The sequence below is a fragment of the Heterodontus francisci genome, unplaced genomic scaffold, assembly GCF_036365525.1.
Source record: "Heterodontus francisci isolate sHetFra1 unplaced genomic scaffold, sHetFra1.hap1 HAP1_SCAFFOLD_2304, whole genome shotgun sequence".
Classification (NCBI taxonomy): domain Eukaryota; kingdom Metazoa; phylum Chordata; class Chondrichthyes; order Heterodontiformes; family Heterodontidae; genus Heterodontus; species Heterodontus francisci.
Window position 1 is genome coordinate 1 of NW_027141402.1, and position 25749 is coordinate 25749.

General features: G+C 43.1%; 1 long non-coding RNA gene across 1 annotated transcript; it reads right to left on the reverse strand.

Moving 5' to 3' along the window:
* Nucleotides 1-3482: 3482 nt before the first annotated feature.
* LOC137363317 (uncharacterized) lies at nucleotides 3483-23803 on the reverse strand. Its single transcript, XR_010972773.1, has 3 exons — nucleotides 23680-23803; nucleotides 3825-3908; nucleotides 3483-3609 (listed from the first exon to the last, which is right to left on the reverse strand). It is a non-coding gene; the product is annotated as an uncharacterized lncRNA (long non-coding RNA).
* Between the last annotated feature and the right edge of the window lie 1946 nt (nucleotides 23804-25749).

A 25749-nucleotide genomic window follows, 5' to 3' on the forward strand; every position in this document is an offset into this window, starting at 1 on the left:
GGTGGTAGAGGCAGAAGCCCTCATAACATTTAAAAAGTACTTGGATATGCACTTGAAGTGTCGTAACCTACAAGGCTACGGGCCAACAACTGGAAAGTGGGATTAGGCTGGATGGCTGCTTGTCAGCCAGCATGGACACGACAGTCCAAATGACCTCCTTCCACACTGTAAATGTCTACAAACCTTCGGAACTTCTGGTCGTGTCTGCAGAGAATGGCATCTATTTCCTTAGCTGTACTGTCTTCTATCACTACCACATTCCTTTGCAGTCCTTGTTCTCACCCAGTCAGCAGGTACCTTGTACCTGTTGGCCAAAGTCAAGGGTCGAAGTTCCTTCATCACTACATCCTGATCCCCATACATGTCTGACTCGCAGTCACACCCACCTGCCCATGACCATTGGCCAACTGTAAAGTGCTCCTTGACCTAAGGAGCGTGACTGCATTCTGGAACAAACTGTCCACCTAACTCTCCCCCTCCCCCATGCCCTGCAATGCCTGCGGTTCGGACTCCAGCTCAACAACTGGGCTGAAGTTCCTCGAGCAGCAGACATCTACTGCAGATGTGGTTGTCCAGGATCACAAGGCTCTCCACAAACTCTCTCATACTGCAACTGCAGCACACCACCTGTCCTGCCATGTCTATTTAACCTTCCTTATTTAGCTACTAATTTAGTAAAGTTTCCTAACTTACAACCAAAAGAAAAACACTCAACAGCTAGAGGTAAAACAAAAATAAAAAGCAGCATCTCCTTCCCTCTCTGCACCAAATCCCCAACATTCCCAGCATTCTGTTTCCCAAGCACTCAGTTCTCTGATTACTCTGTGCAGCACTCAAAGTGTTTATGACTTTCGAATTTTGGATTCAAAACACTGATACCAACACTCTTGACTGCGCTTGATAACAAAAGGTTCAGTAAACATGCCAAAACACCTCTTGCGCATGTGTCAAGATGATGATTTGTACAGCCACTGCTTTAAAAAAGGGAGGTAGAGAGAAAGCAGGGAATTATAGACCAGTCAGCCTGATGTCGGTAGTGGGGAAAATTCTAGAGTCCATTATCAAAGATTTTATAGCAGAGCACTTGGAGAACAGTGGTAGAATCGGACAGAGTCAGCATGGATTTACGAAAGGGAAATCATGCTTGACAAATCTACTAGAATTCTTCGAGGATGTAACTAGTGGAGTTGATGAGGGGGAGCCAGTGGGTGTGATTTATTTGGACTTTCAGAAGGCTTTTGACAAAGTCCCACATAAGAGATTAGCGTGTAAAATTAAAGCGCATGGGATTGGGGGTAGTGCATTGCAATGGATAGAAAATTGGTTGGCAGACAGGAAACAAAGAGTAGGGATAAATGGGTCTTTTTCCGAATGGCAGGCAGTGACTAGCAGGGTAGCACAGGGATCGCTGCTAGGACCCCAGCTATTCACAATATATATTAATGATTTAGATGAGGGAACTAAATGTAATATTTCCAGATTTGCAGATGACACAAAACTGGGTGGGAGGGTGAGTTGTGAGGAGGATGCAGAGGCGCTTCGGGTGATTTTGACAAGTTGAGTGAGTGGGCTAATGCATGGCAGATGCAGTATAATGTGGATAAATGTGAGGTTATCCACTTTGGTAGCAAAAACAGGAAGGCAGATTATCTGACTGGCTATAAACTGAGAGGGGAATATGCAGCGAGACCTGGGTGTTCTCGTACACCAGTCGCTGAAGGCAAGCATGCAGGTCCAACAGGTGGTAAAAAAGGCAAATGGTATGTTGGCCTTCATAGTGAGAAGATTCGAGTACAGGAGCAGGGATGTCTTGCTGCAATTATACAGGGCCTTGGTGAGGCCACACCTGGAATATTGTGTGTAGTTTTGTTCTCCTTATCTGAGGAAGGATGTTCTTGCTATAGAGGGAGTGCAGCGAAGGTTTACCAGACTGATTCCTGGGATGGCAGGACTGACGTACGAGGAGAGATTGAGTCAATTAGGATTATATTTGCTGGAGTTCAGGAGAGTGAGGGGGGATCTCATAGAAACCTATAAAATTCTAACAGGACGTGACAGGGTAGATGCAGGAAGGATGTTCCCGATGGTGGGGGAGTCCAGAACTAGGGGTCATAGTCTAAGGATACGGGGTAAACCATTCAGAACTGAGTTGAGGAGAAATATCTTCACCCAGAGAGTGGTGAACCTGTGGAATTTGCTACCACAGAAAGCAGTTGAGGCCAAAACATCGTATGTTTTCAAGGAGGAGTTAGATATAGCTCTTGGGTTTAAAGGGATCAAAGGATATGGGGCGAAATCGGGAACAGATTACTGAGTTGGATGATCAACCATGAGCAAAATGAATGCCGGAGCAGGCCCGAAGGACCGAATGGCCTACTATTTTCTATGTTTTATGGGACTGAGAAAGCTCAAAGTGGTCCACTGACATTTTACAGCATTCAGACCAGTTCAATAAGATCTAAAACAAAGTTGAAGGAATTGTATTGGAGCCTCAAGGTGGTAAGCAGATACAACCATAGCTTGGTCACGAGCGTGCAGTAGTCCAAACATCAGGTTATTTCCAGCCTGATCTGAATGGGCTCGAACAATCAATGCAAGATATATGACAGAAATCCCAGATTTTGGCCTGCAGTCCAAACTCAAAGAGACATCAAAACTCCTGCTCAGATTAGAGTCTCTTGATAGTTGATAGTTTCTGCCTCAAACTTTCTGCAATCTGTTGCCTTAATGCAACAATCAATTCAAGCTATGGAGAAAATAATTTAATGTGCTGCATTTGAAAAAGAAATTCAACAGCATGTGGGAATTGAACGAATGCCCAGTAATCCTACTCACTTCAATGCTCCCAGGGTTATAACTAAAAAGATCAAAAGAACTTTTTGGGATCCATCCAGTAGTCGCAGTTGTACATGACAGAGCATTGTGCTGAGTGTTATTAAAGAGCTTACCGGGCTCAAGTACAACACTAGCAATTCAAGGAACACTCCATTAATCTTAATCAATGTACCTCTATTATTACCACTCACTAAGGAAGATTACATCTGCCATTATAGACACCTGTAATAAAAGATGAAACGTAAACACAAAGGCCTTTCCTCAACACACTTAGTAAGATTATGTGGGATAACTTGAATTTCTATTGTTGCTCGGTATGGGAAGGAGAAGTGAGCAAGAAAGACTGCAGTTGGACCTAGCTCTTGTATCTAGTAGACTCACGTGCTGTTTATAGACAAAATGTCCACCATCAGCACAAAGTATAACTTGGCTTATGTGGAAAAGGATGGATATTCTGCTTAAAACACAGTTGGTTTTTCACTTCACACTCAGGATTTCAGAGGACTGCTGGTAAGCTGTAGCAATTTGACAGAATGCTTTGTCAGTTTTCCTTTTCTAACAATTTATACAAGTTAATTTATATAAAAATCTCCTTTAACTGGTGCATAATGAACAGGATTGAAGGACAACCAGGCTTTGTTATGTAACCTATCCTCAATGGTCAGACCACTCACATCATGAATGAGCTCCCCTTCCAGGAATCGAACAGGTTTCAAAGCAAGAAGATGGTCAAAAAGAAATGTGTTTTGATCCTTCAACGCTCTTACAATGCATCTGTCAGAAAGAAATTCAACAAAATATTTACTCGTTTCCGCAGCAAAATACTCCACTTAGCTACACAATACACAATCATTTTGCTAACCTGTTACAGCGTTAAGTGTACAATTTGGTGGCATTTGGGATGTTTTTTCGTAGATCAAAACTACTTGAAAGGTAATATTCAAGTAGTTCAGATAATGCACACTGAAACTAAACATAAATGACTTTACCTGTGAGCATCAACTCTTGCCTGCGAAGCATTGTCTTCCGTGTAACTCCCCAGCAATTCCACCATAATTTTAGCTGCAGAATCACTGTCAAAAAAAAGTTTGAATGATTTAAATATGTAGCTGATAAAGAACTAAAGAGTCTTCATTTATTTAATCATATTTAGAAAATGATGTTCTGATCAAGGTGTTTAAAATGATTCAATAGAGTAGATACAGAAAAGCTAATTCCTCTGGGGATGGATGGGGGTTAGTGGTTAGTATCCAGAACAAGGAAACATGATCTTAAAAATTAAAACCTGGCGATTCAGGCTGAAATCAGGAAGCACAAAGGACGGAACAAACTCCAAGAGGCTGTGGATGCTGGATCAATGGAAATTTTTAGGCCCGAGATCGACAGATTAACGGGGGATAAGGATTAAAGGCGGGCAAACGGAGCTGAGGCACAGATCTGTTATCACCCATTTGAAAGGTGCGGAACAGGTTTGAGGGACTGAATGGCCTAATCCCGTTTCTGTATCAGCAAATCCCTGGTCGCACTGCTTGCAGTAAATCAGAAAATGCGTAGTTTTACAACAATAGAAATATTTACCATGCAAAAATAAAAGGCTACTCTTCTGCTGTGAAAAAAGTGCTTCCTTTGAACACTACAAAGCCTAGTTTGTATTAAGTAAATAATGCAACAGTTTGTAGAGAGGGCTATGTAAAAGTTGCAGAAATTCTGTCTCTAGCATTGCATATTCTTGGAGGGTTGCCTTGCCTTTTATTTTGAAATTTGATGAGAAACACCAACAGGAAAATGTATGCTTTTCAAAATACCGTTATATTCACTATAAAAAGTCAATGAGAATGTTGCTTTAGAATAGTACATCTTAACCAAATTAAGAACTGATCTGTTGTGAAATTTGAACAGACCTCCTTAAATCTTTACTGTAATAATGTGCTTATGTTATCTGAAAATCTTTTTTTCTGTTAATTCTGTATTACTTGGTCATTTTAGTTAATAGTGGTCCCATGTAGCTTTTGCCCCACTTCACTAAGGTGACATTTCCTAACTGCCATCACACAGCCACTTTCATTTAAGATTTTAGGATTATTGATAAATCCAGGGCAAAAATTAAATTAAATTTTTTTTGTGTTATGATCTGGAATACACTGTCTAAAATGGTGGCGAAAGCAGATTCAGTAACTTTCAAAAGGGACTTTGATGTACACTTCCAAAGGAGACATTTGCTATGTGGGGAAAGCAGCAAGGGAGTGGGACAAAATGGAGAGACAGTACAGAAATGATGGGCTGGTTATATCATTCCATTTCATTTCCACTGCTGCTTCTCACCCTGCCAGCAGTTTGCAACATAAAGCAGTTACAAAATGCCAGTGTGTGCGTGCTCAGTGCGTGTCAGCTAGGAACAGGAGACCATTCAGCTCCTCGAGCCTGTTCCACCAATGAAATCATGGCTAATCTGTGACTTAACTCCATACTGCCTACTCCATGGGCCTTTGGCCCATATCCCTTAATACATTGAGTTAACATTAATATATCAACCTCAGATTTAAAAACAATTGACCCTGCATTAACTACTATTTTCAGAAGAGACTTCCAAACTTCTACCACCCTCTACATGTCAAAGTGCTTCCTAACTTCAATCCCAAATGCCTGGCTCTAATTTATAGGCTATGCCCTAGATTCCCCAAAGAGCGGAAATAGTTTCTCTCCATCTACCCCATCGGTTCCCCTTAATATAATCGGAAACATTGATCAAATCACCCCTTAAGCTCCTAAATTCCAGAGTTGTGTAATCTCTCCTCTTAATTTAACCCTTGGAGTCCAGTTATTGTTCTAGGAAATCTACACTGCACTCGCTCCAAGGCCAGTATATCCTTCCTAAGGTGTGGTGCTCAATAACTCACTGTGCTCCAGGTGCGGTCTAACCAGGGCTTCGTACAGCTGGTAGCATGACTTCTAACCCCTTATATTCCATTCCTCTCGATACAAAGGTTAGCATTCATTAGCTTTTTTAATTATTTTGGTGAGGTGAGAGTGACTGCCCTTGACATCAAGACAACATTTCACAGAGCGTGGCATCAAGGAGCCCTAGCAAAACTGAAGTTAATGGGATTCAGGTAGAAAACGCCACTGGCTGGAGTAACACCTAACACAAAATGCAGATGTTTGTGGCTGTTGGAGGCCAATCATCTCAGCCCAACACCTCACTGCAGGAGTTCCTCAGGGTAGTGTCCGAGGCCCAACCATCTTCAGCTGCTTCAATAACCTTCCCTCCATCATAAAGTCAGAAGTGGGGACGCTCGCTGAAGATTGCACAGTGTTCAGTACCTTTCACAACTCCTCCGATACTAAAACAGTCCATGCCTGCATGCAGCAAGACCTGGACAACATTCAGGCTTGGGCTCATAAGAGGCAAATAACATTTGTGCCACACGTGACAGGCAATGACCATCTCCAATAAGGGATTCTAATCATCTCCACTTGACATTCAACAGCATTACCATCACTGAATCACCAACATCAACATCTTCGGGGCTTACCATTGACCAGAAAATTAACTGACCAGCCATATAAATATTGGGAGCGAGTCAGAAGCTGGGAATTCTGCGGCGACTAACTCACCTCCTGACTCCCCAAAGCCTGTCCACCATCTACAAGGCACAAGTCGGGAGTGCGATGGAATACTCTCTACTTGCCTGGATGGGTGCAGCTCCAACAACACTCAAGAAGCTCGCCACCATCCAGGTCAAAGCAGCTCGCTTGATTGGCACCCCATCCACCACCTTCAACATTCACTCGCTCCCCCGTCGGCGGTGGCAGTTGTGTGTACCATCTACAAGATGCACTGCAGCAACTCACCAAGGCTCCTTCAACAGCACCTTCCAAAGCTGCGACCTCTACCACCTAGAAGGACAAGGGCAGCAGACGCATGGGAACACCACCACCTGCAAGTTCTGCTCCAAGTCACACACTATCCTGACTTGGAAATATATCGCAGTTCCTTCACAGCCACTGGTTCAAAATCCTGGAACTCTCCAACAGCACTGTTGGTGCACCTACACCACATGGACTGCAGCAGTTCAAGGAGGCAGCTCACTGCCACCTTCTCAAGGGCAATTAGGAATGAGCAATAAAGTCTGGCCTTGCCAGCGATGCTCACATCCCATGAATGCATAAAAAATGTTTTTGTACCTGTCCATAACATTTTAATGATCTACGTACATGGCTCCCCAAGTCTGTCTGGACATAGAAACCACAGAAAAATTACGGCACAGAAGGAGGCCATTCAGCCCATCGCATCTGCACCAGCCAAAAAAATAGCTGCCCAATCTAATCCCACTTTCAAGAACCTGGTCAGTAGCCTTGCAGGTTGCAACACTTCAGGTTCATGTCCAGATACCTTTTAAATGAGTTGAGGGTTTCTGCCTCCACCACCATTCCTGGCAGTGAATTCCAGACACCCACCACCCTCTGGGTGAAAAGGTTTTTCTTCATGTCCCCTCGAATCCTTCTACCAATCACCATAAATCTGTGCCCTCCAGTAATTGACCTCTCCACTAGGGGAAACGGGTCCTTCCTGTCTACTCTATCTAGGCCCCTCATAATTTTGTACACCTCAAATTAAGTCACCCCTCAGCCTCCTCTGTTCCAAGGAAAACAACCCTAACCAATCCAATCTTTCCTCATAGCTGCAACTTTCAAGCCCTGGCAACATTCTTGCAAATCTCCTCTGTACACTCTCCAGAGCAATTATGCTCTTCCTGTAATGTGGTGACCAGAACTGTACGCAATATTCCAGCTGTGGTCTAACCAGCGTTTTATACAGTTCCAGCATTACATCCCTGCTTCTAGCTTTACCATTTAGAAAGCACTCGGATATCTCCTTTTTAGATCCAAGGTGGATGACCTCACACTTGCCTTTATTGAAATCCATCTGCCACAGTTTTGTCCACTTAAACTATCAATATCTCTAATTTTAACACTTCCATCTACATCACTTACAATGCCGTTTATCTTTGTACCATCGGCAAACTTGGATATGTGGCTTTCTATCCCATCATCTAAATCATTAATATAGCAAATACTTAAGACTCCAACACAGATTCCTGTCAAACACCACTAGTCACATCCTGCCATTTAGAGTACATTATTCTCTGTCTCCTGCTGCTCTGCCAATCTCGTAACCAAGTCAATAATTTGCCTTCAAATCCACGAGCTCAACTTTAGCTAACAGTCTCCTGTGAGGGACTTTTATCAAATGCCTTCTGGAAGGCCATACGAATATCATCCATAGACCATTCCCCTATCCGCTGCTTTAGTACCTCTTCAAAAGATTCAAATCAGGATGATCATGCATGACTGACCTTTTACAAATCTATGCTGGCTCGCTCTGATCAGCTGAATATTGTCAAAATCTGTGGGATATTGCTGACATACAGTGACGGCAGAATAGCAAGATACACATGGCAAAAAATCCAGCTAATTTTATACCAAATAGTGAAATAAATCAACGTAATACAAGAAAAATTGAATATTGTGGTTTCAAGCTACAGTACATTGACGAAAATCTAGGGGCAGCAAATGGGAACTACACTTGTTTTTAATACTATATAACACACTCTATAAAAGCTGTAATACAGGGGCTGTTGAAATAGACTTGAATCCTTACAGGTGTAAGTTACAGTATTTTAAAGCACTGGAGCTTAAGGAAATGTGACTAAGGGGAAAAGAATAGAGCAACAGTAATATAAAAGCAAAATACTACAGATGCTGAAATACAGGTCAGGCAGCATCTGTGGAGAGAGAAAAACAGTTAATGTCACAGACCTGTATTTCTAGCACCTTGTTTTTATATTAGAAGAGAGCAACAGATTTGTTTAAACTCCTTTACAGCTCTTTAGCCCTAGCTTATTGCAAATTTTGAACTTGCACTTGTATGGCACTTTTAATATAATTAAAACGTCCCAAGACACTTCACAGGAACATTATAAAACAAAATATGACATCGAGCCACATAAGGAGATATTAGGTCAGATGACCAATAACTTGGTCAAAGAGGGAGGTTTTAAGGAATGTCTTAAAGGAGGAAAGCGAGAGGGGTGTAGGGAGGGTATTCCAGAGCTTATGGCCTGGGCAACTGAAGGTGCAGCTATCAATGCTATCAATCTAGGGCGGCACAGTGGTTAGCACCGCAGCCTCACAGCTCCAGCGACCCGGGTTCAATTCTGGGTACTGTCTGTGTGGAGTTTGCAAGTTCTCCCTGTGTCTGCGTGGGTTTCCTCCCACAGCCAAAAGACTTGCAGGTTGATAGGTGAATTGGCCGTTATATATTGTCACTAGTATAGGTAGGTGGTAGGGGAATATGGGATTAGTGTAGGATTAGTATAAATGGGTAGTTAATGGTCGGCACAGACTCGGTGGGCCGAAGGGCCTGTTTCAGTGCTGTATCTCTAAATCTAAAAAAAAAATCTAAGCACCGCAGCCTCACAGCTCCAGCGACCCGGGTTCGGTTCTGGGTACTGCCTGTGCGGAGTTTGCAAGTTCTCCCTGTGACCTCGTGCTCCAATTTCTTCACACATGCCAAAGACTTGCAGGTTGATAGGTAAATTGGCCACTGTAAATTGCCCCTAGTGTAGGTAGGTGGTATGAGAATAGAGGGAAGCTGGGGATGAGAGGGGGAAATGGGATTAATGTAGGATTAGCATAAATGGGTGGTTGATGGCTGTCGCAGACACGTTGGGCCGAAGGGCCCATTTCAGTGCTGTATCTCTATAAATGCTGGAGCGATTAAAATTGGAGATATTCATAAGGCCAAAATCCGAAGAGTGCAGATATTTGTGGGTAGTGGGGCTAGAGGAGATTACAGAGAATGGGAGGGGTGAGGCCCTGGAGGGATTTGAAAAGAATGAGAATTTTAAAATCAAGATGCTACTTGGCCAGGAGCCAATGTAGGTCAGGGAGCACAGGAATGATAGATGAATGGGACTTGGTGCGAGTTAAGACAGGGGCAGCAGAGTCTTGGACGGCCCTCAAATTTACAGAGAGTAGAGTGTAGGACCCAGCCAGGACTGCAGTGTAATAGTCAAGTCTAGAAGTAACGAAGGCATGATTGAGGGTTTCAGCAGATGAGCGGAGACTGGGGCGATGTTACAGAGGTGGAGTTAGGCAATCTTAGTGATGTAGCGAATATATGATCGGCAGCTTATTCGTGGTCAAATGCGACACCAAGGTTGCAAAGGCTGGTCCTTTGTCCTTGTCACAGGAGCCCTTGGAGCAGGCTTTCAGCTACCCCTTCAAGAACACACTGACACAGGTTCACATGGCCTGCATCCAGGCTCACCAGCTGGACATGTTGGCCATGTGTATGTATTAGTCCCCGTCCATGTAGCAGAGCCTGTTATCCAATCGTATCGCCCGTCCCTGCCATCGGACAAAGACCTTGCTTTGCTCAGACCGTGTGGTAGTCGGTGTGCAACAGCCACCCCACGTTAAAAGAACCCACACATAGGCATCTTCCACCACCTCAAAATGAATCTTCTGGACCTGGAGTATCAGGATTGGACTATTCAGTCACCTAAGGACCCACAACCCGAGTGGAAGAAAGTCATCCTCGTTCCCGAGGGACTACCTAAGAAGCAGCAGCTCAGACTGTTGCCAGGAAGAGGGACGGAGTCAGTAGCTGGGGCAACAGTTCAGAGTGGGGACAGAAAACAATGGCTTTAGTCTTCCTGATATTTAATTGGAGGAAATTTCTGCTCATCCAGTACTGGACGTTGGATAAGCAGTTGAGAGGGCTGGTGGTGTCGAGAGAGGTGGTGATGAGCTAGAGCTGGGCATCATCAGCATACATGTGAAAAATAATGCTGTGCTTTCGGGCCGCACATAGATGAGAAATAGTGGAGGCCCAAGCATAGATTCTTGAGGGACACCAGAGGTATCAATGCAGGAGCAGGAAGAGAAGAGAATCATAGAAGATATGATTAGATAGATAAGAATGGAACCAGGTGAGAGCAGTCCCACCCACAACAGCAGAGAAGCATTAGAGAATGACAATGTAGTCAACCCCCATGTCAAACAAGACATCTTTTTAAGCCTGGCAACCACCTGTGTGATTTCATTGGTACCACTGTGCAAGAATAAAATCTTTCTTGGAATAAAATGCATAAGTTCCTAAAGGTCCTCGAAAGATTACTAGAATATATGTATGCCACAGTTGTAATCTACACTGCGTTCAAGCCCCAAGATCACCTCATTTTTTCAATACTATTGCAAGCTGATGCATGAAAGACCCCGTTCACACCCAGAACCAGTGACTGGATTAACAAGTTACTGCTGTAACCCAAGCACAGGCAGCTTTGTGAGCTAGAAACACTTGTATTTAAAAAGGTAGTTTTTTTTTTAAAAGTAGGATTTGATCTACAAGAATTTTACCACGCAATGAGTAAAAATCATTTTGTAAACAAAGGTTTGATTTTAAGCATCCATTAATATAGAGGAAGAAAGAATCAGATTTTAAAATAATTCTGAATGAACTCAATTATGTTGGTTGAGGCTCGTAAGAACCATGTGAGGCAAACTCAACAGGACAAAGAAATCAATGCAATTATTTGCTTCACATTAATCTGATCACTCAGTGAATTGAGGCACTTGAAAAATAGCACAAAGCAATGACACTATCTTTTAAAATTAGTTTTATTGATTTAGATAGTCGTGGCACCAGAAAACTGAATCAAAAGTTCTTTAAGTGCATGACTGGTCTGCTCATTTCAGTGCACACTTGTTATCTTGCCTCATTATTCATTTGGCAAAACATCTGTAAGCATGCAAAGGTTCAGCCTTTAAAATCACAAGAAATAAGACCACTTTCCTGTGTACTTTTCAGACTTGCTGAGTCACTTCCTATGCCATGCAGCTAATTCATACTTCAACGTGACATTCAAGTCACGTAACATCTTCCTTCAAAGCAAGTTAATAGGATTTGCAGCTGTTTTACAAAAGAAAAAAGTGGCACTTCTGTTGATTAAAATGAAAATACAAATTTATCTCCTTCTGCTAAAACCAGCACATTAATGCATCAAATTTGTTATAATCTAGGGTTGCCATTTTGCAGTGCCTTTCAAGGAAACCAGATCAAAATGTCCTGGAATCTGACATGGCAGACTGTAACAAACTACAGAAGGCATAAATTGTGTTCTATGTTACCCAGCTGGGGTTTAAGATGTTGGTTTAAGTATGCAGATCAAAAGATTAAAAAGATCAAAACAACAAAGTGAAAAAATATAAGAGCGCATACATCAAATTTTATAGGAAGTGACAACATCCCTCGAGAGACACGGAACGAAATTAAAATGAGAATTACGAACTGGGTCAGTTTTTAATTTGGGATAGTGATTTGACACTTCCACACTCTAAAATATCATTGTAATGAGATTTAAAAATAAACTATATAATGACTTAGCAAGACTATAAAGCACCGAATCAGGCCATTTGCCCCATCGTGCCTGTGCTGGTTCTTTAAGAGAGCTAACACCACTTCCCTGACCTCTCCTCACAGACAAAAGACAGGCAACATTTCAAATGAAGCAGGACATCAATGGGCTGTCAGCATAATAACCCAACAGCAGAAACTTTACATATTGACGGGCATTAAGAATCACCAGCAGAACCATTTCAAATACCAACTGTCCCTATCCTCTTGAAAGATCGGGCAGGATAGCTTCAACATGGCATCAACACTGTAGTAATGTTGAGGTTTTCAGAGCAGATTTCTTGCCAGGAATATTGTCATATGCAGCAAGCAGAGTTTAGAAGAAAAAGTTACACGGAACTAAACCCCAAATAGTTGAATGGAAGTTAAAGCAGGGGAGTTTAATCTGCAGTCTAGTGTCACAGGAGTACCGAGCCGTGTAATCCCATTCAAGACCCAAGCATTCTGCTTCTACACGAGCTTACATTTCTTATTTTGCAAGCATAAGGGTTTTGGAAAGGGTTTTCTTTTTAAAAAGTACCATTGCCTCACAGAATTCCTTAATGAAAAAACCAAGGTGAATTGATACCAGCAACTTCAAATATGTGCAAGTGCATGAGAATATGGAAATTAAACCTGATAGACAGCACCCTCCCCCCTACCCACCATGGATCACATCAGGACAGCCCACAAAGTCAGAAGGACTGAACACCTTTAGATTTAAATACTTCGAGGCAAAAATTGGCTTTGGCTGAACAGGTGGTAAAATAAAAAAGGATGCGACTGTTATGGCCACATGGTGTGACATGAGTGGTTCTCACTGTTCAACTCCCCATCTGACCGCAGCAAGTTTATTTGTATTAGAGTTTATCCCCTTGGTGTTTTATTTTTCAAATAACCAGACAGCAACAGGTTTTCTCATAGGTTTTAAAAAGTCAATTGTTTATTGATCAATAAACCTTATCCTGAAATTGACGCAACCTCATTCACTCATGCATGCACACACGAAAGAGAAGGGAAAGAGAAAGGTGGGTTTTGTGGGGGAGAAGAGTTACGATAAACCTGTTGAATTCTCGAGACTCAAAGTCCAGATAGTTGCAGGCAGTTATAGATTCTGTTGAAGATGGTGGGTCACTTCCAGCTCTCTCACTGTTGTATAATGTAGATGTCGGATTTTTTCAGCAGGTAGTTGCTTTCTGGCTTGCTGGAATGCCAGCTATTACAAGTAGCTTCACCTTCTGGGCCAGTCTCTCTCTCTGCCTGTCTGTGTTTTAAGTAAAACAGTGTCATCTCTCAACTCCTGTTAACACTCTGGTTTCTTTCTCATGGTGATCACACTATGGCTCAGGTCGTGACTACTTCACACCTCCTTTGTTTTAGGAGACGACATTCAATTCTGGAATGCTGCTAGAATAGGTGAGAGATGGGTTTCATTAACGCCTTTCGGCATTCAGCGTCTCCTGATAACGCAGAACGATCGCCGACATCATTAGTGCATCCATACGTGTGCCATCTTGCCAGTAGGAATCTGCACATGCGCGCACGACGTCACCACACAATGATGTGAGACGTATTGGATGTGATCTCTGCCTCCATTCCCCAACGGTATCCCGTTCCCTTCCACCATCCCTGCCTCAACCGTCGCTTTCAGTTTCCTCGTGCCGACAACTCACCCCTTCGCTCCCATCTCCACCCACCAACCCCTCCAAACCCCCCCGGCCACTCGCTTCCCACTGCGCCGCACCGAAAAGTGGTGGGGGGCAGGATGCGAGCGGCGGGGTTTTTTTTTTGGGGGGGGGGGGGGAGGGGGAGGGAGGGAAGTAACGAGGCAGCAGCTGAGGGGGTGACGGGGCAACATGTGGAGTGACCGGTGGCGGGTGGGTGGGTGTAGTGGCAAGCGAGCGGCCATGGGGCCAGATGGGGGGGGAGGGGGGGCAGAGGAAGCGGCGAGGCTGAGAGTGAGCAGACGGGCGCAGGATGGAGCAGTGAACAGAAGCAGCGATGGCGGGAGGGAGCGGGGTACTGTTGGAGGTGGAATGGAGGCAGCGAACGAAGCCAATGCAGGGGTTTGGGTTTAATTCTTTATGGTGTCAAATTGAGTAGTGCCATCTTTATTACTGGTAGCTGCCTGAGACGTCGCGTACAGTGACGTTTCAGTCGATGAGGTTGCATTCGCGCATGCGCTAGTACTGTGCCACCGAGCTGTTGTACTGTCAGCAAACATGCCCTCTGGCTTTCAAGATTTGTCTTGTGTCTTTGTCAGATTGTTTGAATAAATGGCTAATCCCCATTTTTCTTCAACAGCCATTTTGGACCATTGTTCACTTTTAAAAATAAAGGTTCATTTTTTAAAGACAAAGTTTGTTTATTCATAACTCTTCAGAGTTAGTTCATGAATGTTTATCATCGTACTTCCAATTGACAGTGACCCAAAACAGCACAAAGCAACATTGACTGGCCGTGAACACAAACACAGAGAAAGCATCCCTACTGGGAAAGGACTGAAATCTGGACTCTGCATTCAATAGAGGAGAGTGATTTGGAATTGTTCTCCAGACACGACTACACCCTGCAGATAATCTTAAATTACACTGCTGCTTTCAGCAATGGTCAGATTTTAATCATTAGATTGATTTAATTTATCAAATTTTATCACCTGAAACTGGTTTCTTACAGGGGCAGGTGTTGGCCAATTAACTTTAGGTAGGTAGTTTGCACTCATACTTAGGAACACAGGAACAGCAGCAGGCCATTCAACCCCTTGAGACTGTTTCTCTACTGAATTAGATGATGGTCGATCTGCATCTTCATTCCATTTACCCGCCTTGAAAGGCATTATATAAATGCAAGTCTTTTCATGACCACCAGACATCCCAAACAAAGCTCTGTCTTGCTCATGAAGTACTTTTGAAGTGTAGTCACTGTTGTAATGTAGGAAATATGGCAGCCAATTAGCACACAGCAAGCTCCCACAAAGAGCAATGTGATAATGACCAGATAATCTGTTTATGATGTTGATTGAAGGATAAATATTGGCCAGGAGACCAGGGTTAGTTCCCCTGCTCGTCTCAAATAGTACCAGGGGATCTTTCAAGGGCAGTCAGCGCCTGGGTTTAAAATCTCATCTGAAAGACACTACAGCACTCCCTCAGTACTGCACTGGAGTGCCAGCCTTGATAGTGTGCTCAAGTCCTAGTGTGGAAATTAAACCCACAACCTTCTGACTCAAAGGCAACAGTGCTACTAACTGAGCCGCAACTCAACTTCGTTCGGTAACTCTTAATACCCATACTTAATAAAAAACTATCAATCCCAGTTTTGAAATTCAAATTTTCAAATCACCTGCAGCCTCAACAGCTTTTTTTTGGTGGCGGGCGGGGCGGAAAAAGAGAACAGGGGAAGAGAGTTCCAGATTTCCACCACCCTTTGTGTAAAGTGCTTCCTGATATCACCCCTGAACAGCCTAGCTCTAATTTTAAGGTTACGCCCCTTGTTCAGAACTTACCCCACAAGAGGAAATACGGTAGGTACAGAGAAACTATCAAATTCTCTAAACATCTTGAAGAGCTCAATTAGACGACCTCTTAATCTTCTATACTCAAGGAAATACAAACCTCAGCAGTCTTCATACACAAGTGATAGGTGTAGACAGAAGAACACCTCTAAAAATTCAACCCAATGTGCCAGGAAACAATGGCAAAAAGAAAGTGGTCATGCAAGTTCCGCAACAATATTGAGTCAATGATGTAGTTCAGCATAATATCATTGCTCATCAAATCAAGAAAATCAATTAAAGTTGGTGTATCGACAGTCAGATTACGCCTGACCACGCTGGGAACTGCAGTGTAAAATCCCAACAGCTGGGCTTTCAGACTCAACTGTAAACGCTTAACTGCAGTGTGAAAAAGGTCTGCAGCAATGCAGGTACCAAACTCTTTCTCCCTCCTATTGTGGGTAGCCTGGTAATGTCACGGCACCAGAGCACCATAGGGCTTGAAAACCAAAAACAGGAAGAGAGTGTTCACACCTGGAAAACTTTTGGGTAAAATAGCCTTTAAAAAGTTGCGGCAAATTTGATTTGTAAGGCAACATTCCTACTTAAGGACGGAATTGCTGCCCTTTCGCCATGATCTACGTTTCTATATGATCTACAGGAAGATATTCTGGATTGTGTTCAAACAAAGCAACGCATCTTGGGCACGAGATGAGAGCGATAAGCTGCTCAGCTTGCTCTTATTTCAACCCTTTGATGTGTAACTGTTTTGCAAAACACCACATGCTGGGTTATTCCATATGTAAATCAAATACATATTCAAAAATCAAATGCAAAAATCAAAACAGTAAGTAGAAATAGGTAACATTATTTCCAGAATTTTCACCTACAGAGTGTTTATTGGGACGACATCTTTAATGAAGTTCAAGAACCAACAGGGATTGTTGATTTTATAGGTTTTTCTTAGGCAACCAGATGTAGCCAACTAGTTAAAAGATTAAGGCAATGAACCCAGACACGTTTATCAGCTTTTCTATCCCTGAAAAACATTGACCGAGAGACACCAGCTTTGAGTTTCTGTAATTCACCTCTTATGAATTATTGATTCAATTGATTAATAAATCTAGAATAAAAAGCTCGTCTCAGTAATGATCATGAAATTACCAGAATATCAAAAACCCATCTGGTTCACTAATATCCTTTGGGGAAGGATATCTGACATCCTTACCCAGTCTGGCCTACACATGACTCCAGGTGCACTGCCCTCTGAAATGCCCTTGCAGGCCACTCAGTACTATCAAACCACTACTAAAAAAAAAATAAAACCAGACGGACCATCTGGCATTGAACTAGGCACACCCAACCCAAATGACCCTGTAAAATCTTCCTCACTAACTGGGGTCTTGTGCCAAAATTAGGAGAGTTGTCCCTCAGACTAGTCAAGCAACAGCCTGACAGTCATCCTCACCAAATCAAACTTTACAGTCAATGTCCCACACTCCTCCATCACCATCCCTGGGTATGCTCCTGTCCCAGGGCAGGACAGGACCATCAGAGGTAGTGGCACAGTGGTATACAGTCAGGAGGGAGTAGCCCTGGGAGTCAACATGGACTTCAGACCCCATGGAGTTTCATGCCATCAGGTCAAACATGGGGAAGGAAACCTCCTGATTACCACCTACCACAGCTGGTGAATCAGTACTCCTCCTTGTTGAACACCACTTAGAAGCAGTACTGAGGTAGCAAGGGTATAGAATATACTATGGATGGCAGATTGCAATGTCCATCACCAAAAATGGCTTGGTAGCCCCAATATTAACCAAGTTCTGAAGGATCTGCTAGACTGGGCCTGTGGCAGGTGCAGACAGAACCAACAAGAGGGAAAATCTTACTTGTGCTCATCCTCAATCTACCAGTCATAGATGCATCTGACAACATTGGTAGGAGGGACCACCGCATGGTTCTTGTGAAGATCAAATCCTATCTTCACACTGAGGACATCCTCCATCGTGTTGTGTGGCACTACCACTGTGCTAAATGAGATAGATTCAGAACAGATCTAGCAGCTCAAGACTGGGCACCCATGAGGCCCTGTGGGCCATCAGAACTGCATTCAACCACAATCTGTAACTTCATGGGCTGACATATCCCTCACTCGACCATCAAGCCAGTAGTCAACCCTGGTTCAATAAGAAATGTAGGACAGCATGTCAGAAGCAGCACCAAGCATACCTAAAATGAGGTATCAACCTGGTGAAGCTACAACACAGGACTACATACATGCTAAACAGAAGCAGCATGTGATAGACAGAGCTAAGCAATCTCACAAGCAATAGATCAGATTAGAGCTCTGCAGTCCTGCCTCAGCCAGTTATGAATGTTGGTGGACATTTTAACAACTAACTGGATGAGGAGGCTCCACAAACAATCCCATCCTCAATGATGGGGGAGCCAGCATGTCAGTGCAAAAGACAAAGCTTCTGAAGCATTTGCACCTTCAGCCAGAAGTGCAGAGTGGATGATCCGTTTTGGCCTCCTGAGGTCCGCAGCATCACAGATGTCTTCAGCCAATTTGAATCACTCCTCATGATAAAGAAATGGCTGAAGGCATTGGATACTGCAAAGGTCATGGGCGCTGGCAACATCCCAGCTGTTGTACTGAAGATTTGTGCTCTTGAACTAGTCCCGTGCCGAGCCAAGCTGTCCCAGTACAGCTACAACACTGACATCTACCCACGAAAGTGGAAAATTGCCCAGGTATGTTCTGTCCACAAAAAGCAAATCTAATGCAATCCAGCCAACTACTGCCCCATCAGTCCACTTTCAATCATCAGCAAAGTGATGGGGTCTCGCTGACAGTGCCATCATGCGGCACTTACTCAGCAATAAACTGTACACTGATGCTCAGTTTCGGTTTCACGAGGGCCACTGAGCTCCAGACATTATTACATCCTTGGTTCAAACCTGGACAAAAAGAGCTGAATTCCAGGAGGTGAGGTGAGGTGAGAGTGACATCAAGGCAGCATTTGACCAAGTATGGCTTCAAGGAGCCCTAGCAAAATTGAAGTCAATGGGAATCAAGGGGAAAACTCTCCACTGGTTGGAGTCATACTTAGCATAAAGGAAGATGGTTGCAGTTGTTGAAAGCCATTCATTTCAGTTCCAGGACATCATAGCATGAGTTCCTCAGGTTAGTGTCCTAGACCCGACCATCTTCAGTTGCTTCATCAATGACCTTCCCTCCATCAGAGGGTCAGAAATGGGGATGTCCACTGATGATTGCATGTGTTCTGTACCATTAGGATCTCCTCAGAATCTGAAGCAGTCCATGCCTGCTTGCAGCAAGACCTGGGCAACATTCAGGCTTTGGCTGATAAGTGGCAAGTAACATTCACACCGCACACGTGCCAGGCAATGATGACCTCCAACAAGAGAATCTTATCATCTCCCCAAGATGTACAATGGCATTATCAAGGCTGAATCCCCATCAGCATCCTGGGGGTTACCACTGACCAGAAAGTTAACTAGACTAGCCATATAAATACTATGACTGGTGTTACTACTGAGGTGGGAGAAGTGCACTGTCTTTTCTAGTTCAACTGCTCCACAGGTCACAACATATATTTAAATGTTTACCCAGTTACTGATACAGTCAATCATGTTTATCCCTGGGATACGGTTTATCCCAGAAAATACACCAACCAGTTTTCTTTAATAACAAAATTATCAGTTTATTATAAAAACAAGACTTATCCAGTAACAAAGCAAAGCACAACACAGATTGAAATATGAAAGTTCCTATTTTAAATCCCCCACACACAAATACTGAAAAAAATAAAGAAATTCTCTCTGCAGAGCTCTGGTACAAAAAAAAGACAAAAATACTTTGGCCAAATACTTGCTAATTCTTGAAGAACAACAATATGGAAAGATGCCAGTTGTCCCTTTTGGTCTGGTATCTGGGTATACGGTGATGGGTCACTGGGATCTTTTCAGACACAGTGCGTTCTGGAGATGTCAAGAAATAGCTTGGTAAGCTTTCCAGGAGAAATACGGCATCGGGGCTTCCGCTAGCATACTCTGGTTTCGCAGAGCCTTTTTTTCCCCAAAGACAAGAGGAAAAAGGAGTTGACACACTGGGCCTCTCAGAGAGGTGCAGGAAAGATGAGCTGGGGTTTTCTTTCTTGGCAGGTTGATTTTCAACTGCTTTCAAACAACGTCCACACCCCAACTGAACCAAAACAATATCTCAGACTCTAAACCACAGCCAGTCAGAACCTCCTGACCCTCATAAATCTTGACATGTCACTTCTCTGTAAGCATCTTCCCCAGGGAGCTTAAGGCATGTGACAGCCAGTAAAGGTTGTTTTCAAACAAGACCTCTCAGTGACCCTTGTAAAAAAAAAATAGAAGTCCAAGGAGTCTTTTCAACAAAAACAAAGTCCAGCATCTATGAAATCTTTAATCTTCTAAAAAATTAATCCACTTCCAAAATTTAAATATGAATCCTCAAAAAATATTTAATAAAAAACAGAAGCACTTTCATAACACTGCAAGATACCTTGAAAAGCTGGGATTCTGCAGTGAGTAACTCACCTCCCAACTCCCCAAAACCTGTCCACCATCTACAAGGCCGAAGTCAAGAGTGAAAAGGAATACTTTCCACTTGCCTGGATGTATGCAGCTCGAAAACTCATCCAGGACAAAGCAGCCTGCTACTTGATCGGCATCCTATCCACCACCTTAAACATTCACTCCCTGCACCACCGGTAGCAGTGTGGCACCATCTACAAGATGCACTGCAGCAACTCGCCAAGACTCCCTCAACAGCACCTTCCAAACCAGCGACCTCTACCACTGAGAAGAACAAGGGCAGCAGATGCATGGGAAAGCCAGCACCTGCAAGTTGCCCTCCAGTCACACACCATTCTGACTTGGAAATATATCGCATTCCTTCAGTCTCTGGTCAAAATCCTGGAAGGGCACTGTGGATGTACCTACTGGACAGCAGCGGTTCACCACCACCTTACGGCAATTAGGGATGGCCTAGCCAGCAATGCTCGTGTCTCATGAATAAAAAAAAATTTCTATGCTAATGCAAGCAACATACAGTTTTACCTTCTAATTTTGTCCCCGATCAATACACAGTAGAAAGGGTGGGTGCAGTTTGCTCCTAGGTCTTTGACAATCCAGCTCTCAATGAGTGGGAAAAACTTTGCACCTGGAGATTTCACACTGTACTGAGATTGTCTCATACTGCACCTCCTCTGACTTTGTGATTCTCACACTTGTTAGTTTGGACCATCACACCCTCTTGATAACCCCGTTGTCCAATCTAAAAAGAGGGATTATGCTTCGTTCAAAGACCAACCAAGCCTTTCTGGAATACACAGATGTCCAATCTTTCAAATAAAGAGCAAAAGCAAAATACTGCAGATGCTGGAAATCTGAAATAAAAACAAGAAATGCTGGAAATACTCAACAACTCTGGCAGCATATGTGGAGAGAGAAGCAGAGTTAACGTTTCAGGTCAGTGACCCTTCATCAGGCCTTTGCGCCATGACCTTCTGGTCAGTTATTCTCTGTGACCCCTTCCTATCAACACCTTTACTTTTGTTATCTCTTGCCCCACCCCTGCTTTATTTGCTTAAAAGCAATTACATTTCTAATCTTTGCCAGTTCTGATGAAGGGTCACTGACCTGAAACGTTAACTCTGCTTCTCTCTCCACATATGCTGCCAGATCTGAATATTTCCAGCATTTCTTGTTTTTATTCCAAATAAAGAGACACTGTGATAGAGCTCTGAGTTAGGGAAACTGCAGTCTCCATAATAAGCATCATCAAGGATCTTGACCCCCTCTCCCCCCAACCTCATTTTATCTGATCACTTAATTTACACAGTAAGTGGAAGTTTCAATTTTAATGCACTTTGCAGATTGAATTAATCAGTAAACAGTCTGTCTCCTAAAACTAATGGGGTCAGGGGTAAAAATATGAAAGGTTTTAACAGGTAATAAATTGTTCCCATTTGATAGTGAATTGATGGCAACTGGGCATAAAAGTCAGGATTATCACTAAACGAATGAAAGGGGAAATTAGAATGCTTTATCACAAGGGTAGACTATAGATAAAAGGGGCTTGGATAAAAATTTAAAACAATTTAGGGAAAGTGGAACGTGATTAGAGTAGGTAGCTTCAATTGACCAACACCTAAATAGATGCGATGGATTGGTGAACCTCCTGCCATACTGCAATTTCGAGGATTTGATCACGCAGGTCGTATCTGCATGGAACTGTTTAGGTTGGAAGATGTTTTACACACACTGTCCCAGGACCAGCTTCTTTGAAGGTTTGGACCTCTATTTGGTCAGGCTACAACTGGTATATATTTATCTATGCTAATGAGAATGTGCATCCACAATAAACAGGAAAATCAAAAAAAATTAAGTGGTATCTTTATGATGGTTGAAGTGTTACAACCTTCTGAGCTATTTCGAGGAACACATTAAACAAAGGTTTGCAATCCAACAGACTCTAGGCCATGAAATGAAAGCCTGTCTTGCACATAATTCTGTTAAATGAAAAACAGCGTGTTCCTATCTAGTCTTTGTGACTTCTCTATATTTCAGATTATTTTCAAGAATCCTTGTGTCTTCTTTGCATTTTTTTTTTTAAAAACTCACTATTGTAAAGAAAATTCTAAGATGATCAGGTGCATTTCAATATTTACCTACAAAAAGCTTTAGAATGGCAAGCAGCTAAACAGTCCCAAAGGCCATCACCTCAATCCTATTAAACCTTAATGTGTTACAAGAGTTCCAAGGGCAAAATCATTTCAATCTTCACTTTGCATTTTATTTTATTTTATTTTTTTTAAACTTGGCTCTCTTCTGGCATCTTCATTCTCATTTCAATGTTGATACTGGATTGGGGTGCACGTGGGAGAGAGAGAGATATGAATTGTGGATTTTGTACTACGGGTACATGGTTTGCAGAAGGGGCCTAGCAACCCAGAAAGGATAGCGAGACATTAAATAAGGAACGAGCACAAAGTAGGCCATTCAGCTTCTCAAGCTTGTTCCGCCATTTAATTAGAATATGGCTGATTTGCATCTTAACTCCATTTATCTGCCTTGGTTCTGTAACACTTAACTATCCTTGCCTAACAAAAAAAAACAATCAATTGGTTTTACAATTTTCAACTGACCCCCACCCCCCAAAAGCTTTTTGGAGGACAGAGTATTTCAGATTTCCACTACCCTTTGTGTGTGAAGAAGTGCTTCCCAACATCAACTGTGAACAGTCTGGCTCTAAATAAGGGCAGAGCTTGAGCAGCTCAATGTCATCATGGGCAGGAACTTGCAAAGCTTGGAGCAAGGGATTGCAAAGGAAAAGTCATCAGAAACACAGGAGACCATTTCTGTGAGAATATAAAACAGCAGTTGCATCTCAGAGGCCCAATGGAAAAGTTATGACATCCAGACAGCTAGCCTGATGGTGCTTTGTTTCCTGCCAATGGCTGCACACAGCACCTGCTTCCAATATTAACACCCTTTACATTTACAATGGACAGAGTAAGCTGCTGTAAGAATGCAGGATACATCGAGCAGAACTTCCACAGTGAAGTCCTTGTGCAAGTACATTCAAAATATAGCAATTATTGGAAAAGTATCTTTCAACTGGTAATTTATTCAAATAGTTTAACAGATAATGCAATATAGGAAGACGAGTAGGCCACTCGGCCCCCTCAAGACTGTTCCACAATGGCTCTGTATCTTGACTCCATTTACCCACAAATACCTCAAAAGTTTCGAGGTTAGAAAACTGTCAAGGGCAATGACTCCTGTAATTAATTCATTTTTCTTAACTAAATTCAAAACATGCAGATACCTTTTTTTGCAGTCCACCAGTGCTTCATAAAGCAATCGCAGTACATGGTGTTTCTTGTCTACACTGAGGTTCCAGTCCGATATCCATTTGCGAACCTAGATAAAAACCATTAACTTCTTATTCACTGATCTTTGCCATTGTATCCATCATATAGACCAAAGGGCCAAAGTAGGAGCAATGGCAGCCTGAGAGAAATCTCTACATTTTACCTTGGGGCTGCTCATCAAACCAGCAACAAAGATAATGAATCTTTTCCAGTAATTGATCACATTGTAACGGAAACCCCACGTCACCTGGAAATATTAATTTCACCGAATGGAACTTTGCCTGAGACTTTTTACTGGACATTGTTACAAACAACCTTTAAAAGAAAACAGAACTACTAGCAGCCAAGATGGCCATGAATTTACATGTGAAAAAACTAAAAGAATCAGTCTGGGGACAGAGGTGATTACCCAGTCTAGCCAGAACAATGGAGATATTCCCTAATTGAATTACCTAGAATGATTTTGTCAATGTTGATCGTCAAAAGCCATCGACACCCATTGACTATGAAAGAGCCAAACCCCCTGGCCAAGTATTTTTGAACAGCTTGAGAGGAGAACTTTAGTTCAAAAAACCCTTCCAGAAACTTGTTTCTCAAACATAAAGAGGTGGTCACATCACATAACTGTTTGGGCCACAGTGGAAATTTGAGAGTGATGACGCAGAAGTCAGACAGTAACTGAACTCCAGGGAAGGAACATCTCTCTCCAGCAAAGTCCAAGGGAAGCCTCAGCTGCAGCCAAACTTCAAATCTACAGACCCTCAGTCAGCAACAGAGAGGACAGGCCTGCTCAGGCCGGGAAAAAGAATCCGACCCGAACCACATCGGACCCGATCCCCTCCAATTTTGCCCCGAGCCCGACCATCCCTTTACTTACCTTTCGACTGGGAAGCTCTACGAAGCTGCAGCGCATGCGTGATGACGTCATAGTGACATCACTCATTCACTGCGCAGACTCAGTTTCGTCCCGGACTCCCAGCTCAGGTAAGTTTTTTAATTTCAATACTTACCAGCAAAGCACTCACGTGTGCGTCTGACCCGACCCAACCCGGGCCTAACCAGAGCCTGAAAGCTGGACCCGGAAGATTGGCCCGACCTGACCCGAACCCGACACGTCGTCTGGTCCAGTCAGGTAGCAGCCTCTTCGGCCTTCTGGAACCAGAGAAGCAAGCCCAAATTGTGCACGTGGCCCAGCAAGGACTTCAAGATTTAATTTCAACTAAAGACACAGACTCAGTATTTAAATTACAATTTTATTAAGGACTCTACTCCAACCTCCCAACTCTGTTTTTTCCCTCTATTTCTGTGTGTGTGCCCCTCGTGTGAACGCGATCATGGATGCATCGCATATTTTGGTAATTTTAACCGGTTTAGAATAAGGTTAATAAACTTACATCTTTCTTGTTTAAACTCAAGAAAACCTGTCCGATGGGGTCATTTGCAATTATTAGAGGAACAGCAGCAAGTGCTCCCTGAGGTGGTAAGTTAAATCACTGTTAAAAGAATAAACCCTGTTACGGTCAAACCAGAGAAGGGGCGAAAGGGGAGCCTGAGACCCCTTCCTCACCTGGTCGTAACAACATACTGATATAAAACCAAAGTACCGGCAAGTGGGGGGGTAGATTTGTGCAACAGTAAATGAACCATTCATCCATGAACAATTCCGCCCCAGTATAAATGACAATGTCAAAGATGACTGTCAAAAATAGCCATAGAGGTTCCTCCAGCAAAGTTACAAAGTGCATGTAGATAGATGATTGAGATTCGTTTCACTGACCGTGCTCAATCTGCTTCAGACTGGCAAGAGACATCAGGCAGCCATATAGTTTCCTCCACTGGTGGCACAATATACTAATAAGCAAAGCTACGAAGTGCATGTACATAATTTAGCACACTCAGTGAAACTAACCCCAATCTGCCTCAGGCTGGCAAGGGACACTAAGCCAAATGCTCTGCCAGCAAGAGAACTGCAGCAATATTGAGAATGGCCTGGAACAACTTCTCCCCTCCTTACCTTGCACACA